Genomic DNA, 2,949 nt, shown 5'->3' with positions numbered 1-2,949 from the left:
ACGACCTCATTTCTTATAATAAATGTCTCTCTATGTTTATTGTGTTTCTCTGGGGGTCCTTGACTAATACAACCATCCTTATGATATTTTTTTAATAAGATGTGGCCAAAGGTCCCGGGGGCTTCAGTTCTCCCCATGTTTCTGGGTAGGCAGAATGAGATGGGAATCTAGAAGCCCTGGAAAGGTGGTGAAAGAAGAGATTTTGTGTCGTGTCCTCTTTCTGGGAAGGCTTTTTTAGCCCTAGGGTTAGGAGAGAAGTCACCACCTCAGGGTAATGACAGCAGTTAGGGAGTGGATCAGGCCTTTCCATGGCAGTGGCTGAGCCACAGCACCTTTGCACAGAGCTGGCGGTGTTCAGACCATGTGGCAATGTCACTCACTCTGAGATGATGCTGGCAAACAAGGACAGCTGACAAGGCTGTTCAGTCCACAGAGACTAGGCACAAGCTGGACTTGGAAGATGCCAGAGACCCCATGCTGATGGGATTAAGGGATACCTTCCTCTTGAGGGGAAACCATAACGCATCTTTGGGTAATCATTTCTCAACTCTGTAACTCCTAACTGTAACACTTCCTAAATGTGTGATTTTGGACAGAGGGCCTCATCTTTTTGAGCCTCTGTTTCCTCTGTCTGTAAAATGGAAGTAGCTATTTTTAGGTGGCCATGAGGAATAAATGGGATAAGGTCCCTGGGAAATCAAACACAATTCAAGGTACATAGTAAGATTCTCAACAAGTGTTGGGTCCCACCATGTTCTCTTGGGTCTGCAGGGAGGTGCCTACTTCACTCAGCATTTAGATGGCTATAGCAACCATGCCACCTTAGCTCAGGGATGAGCTTATAAAATCTTAGAATTAGAAGACCAAAAACCCCGAAGATGCCTCAGCTTCCCAGGGAGGGAGGGCAATGTTATGAGTAGGCAGATGCTGGTTAGGCCTGTGCCAGGTCTAAAGGGGATGGTCTGGGAGGGTTCTGTTATCATGGGGGCTGGAGGTGAGCAGTTGTGGTCCAAATGGGAGCTCTGAAAAAGAAGAAGCAGGGTAGAACCCAGAGTCAAGGGGTATGGTAGGAAGTCCTGCTCTTCCTGGGAGCATATTAACAACTGGTTGGTCTGCCAGTTGCAGTTAAAGGGAGGGCACGTTGGTCAATTTGACAGTAATTGGCATCTACCAGGTATATGGGAAAGGAACATCTATTAAAAGTAAGTGTCCCTGCACTTTTTTTTTTTGCAGTTTTTGGCCAGGGCTGGGTTTGAACCCACCACCTCTGGCATATGGGGCCGGCACCCTACTCCTTTGAGCCACAGGCGCTGCCCTCTCTCTCTTTTTTTTTTTTTTAGAGACAGAGTTTCACTTTGTCGCCCTCAGTAGAGTGCTGTGGCATCACAGCCCAACCTCCAGCTCTTGGGCTTAGGCTATTCTCTTGCCTCAGTCTCCCGAGTAGCTGGGACTACAGGCACCCACCACAACACCTGGCTATTTTTTTTTTTTTAATTTGGCCGGGGCTGGGTTTGAACCCGCCACCTCCGGCATATGGGACCGGCGCCCTACCCGCTGAGCCACAGGCACTGCCCAACACCTGGCTATTTTTTTTTTTTGTTGTGGTTTGGCTGGGCTGGGTTCGAACCCACCACCCTTGGTATATGGGGCCAGCGCCCTACTCACAGAGCCACAGGCGCTGCCCAAGTTTCCCTGCTCTTTTTTTTTTTTTTTTGTAGTGAGACTCTGTCTCACTTTATGCCCCTAAGTTAGAGTGCTATGGCATCACAGCTCACAGCATCCTCCAGCTCCTGGGCTTAAGCGATTCTCTTGCCTCAGCCTCCCGAGTAGCTGGGACTACAGGCGCCCGCCACAACGCCCGGCTATTTTTTGGTTGCAGTTTGGCCGGGGCCGGGTTTGAACCCGCCACCCTCAGTATATGGGGCCAGCGCCTTACCGACTGAGCCACAGGCGCCGCCCAAGTTTCCCTGCTCTTAATCACAGAAATTTAGTTTTCTCACTCTCAGAAAAAAATTGATGAAGATTTGGATTATCTGGGTGGTGCCTGTGGCTCAAGGAGTAGGGTGCCGGTCCCATATGCCGGAGGTGGTGGGTTCAAACTTAGCCCCGGCCAAAAAGCACAAAAAAAAAAAAAAAATATTTGGATTATCCCCAGGAAGATTATCTATGATTTGCAATGATACCATAAGGAAAATAACTCAAAAGTGTGGGCCTGGGCTCAGCATCCATACCACAATGGTTACAGCACCAGTCACATACACCAAGGTGGCAGATTCAAACCCGGCCCAGGCCAACTGAACAACAATGACAACTGCAACAAAAAATAGCTGGGCATTTAGGCAGGTGCCTGTAGTCCCAGTTACTTGGGAGGCTGAGGCAGAAGAATCGCTTAAGCTCAAGAGTTTGAGGTTGCTATGAGCTGTGATGCCACAGCACTCTACCAAGGGCGACAAAGTAAGACTCTGTCAAAAAAAAAAAAAAAAAAGTGTGTGCCCAATGTGGTCTCCAGTTGACCAGCCTGTAAGTCTCCAGACAGAAGTATCCCTAGATGGAGTCAAGAGAGGAAACAAAGGAAATGAGGTTTGGGGTGGCGCCTGTGGCTCAGTGAGTAGGGCGCTGGCCCCATATACCGAGGGTGGCGGGTTCAAACCCAGCCCCGGCTGAACTGCAACAAAAAAAAATAGCCAGGTGTTGTGGCGGGCGCCTGTAGTCCCAGCTGCTCGGGAGGCTGAGGCAGGAGAATTGCAGAAGCCAAGAGCTAGAGGTTGCTGTGAGTCCTGTGACATCATGGCACTCTACCAAAGGTGGTAAAGTGAGACTCTGTCTCTACAAAAGAAAAGGAAATGAGGTTTTGGGTTTGTAGAAATTCATAAAGTCAACCTGTTTGTGTGCTGGGAGGCACTACAGAATCACTGCTGTTGCTGAATTTAATGCAGATTCTAAGATATG

This window comes from Nycticebus coucang, chromosome 8 (genome assembly GCF_027406575.1).
Source record: "Nycticebus coucang isolate mNycCou1 chromosome 8, mNycCou1.pri, whole genome shotgun sequence".
NCBI classification, from domain to species: Eukaryota; Metazoa; Chordata; class Mammalia; order Primates; family Lorisidae; genus Nycticebus; species Nycticebus coucang.
Note: the sequence above shows the minus strand (reverse complement) of the source record.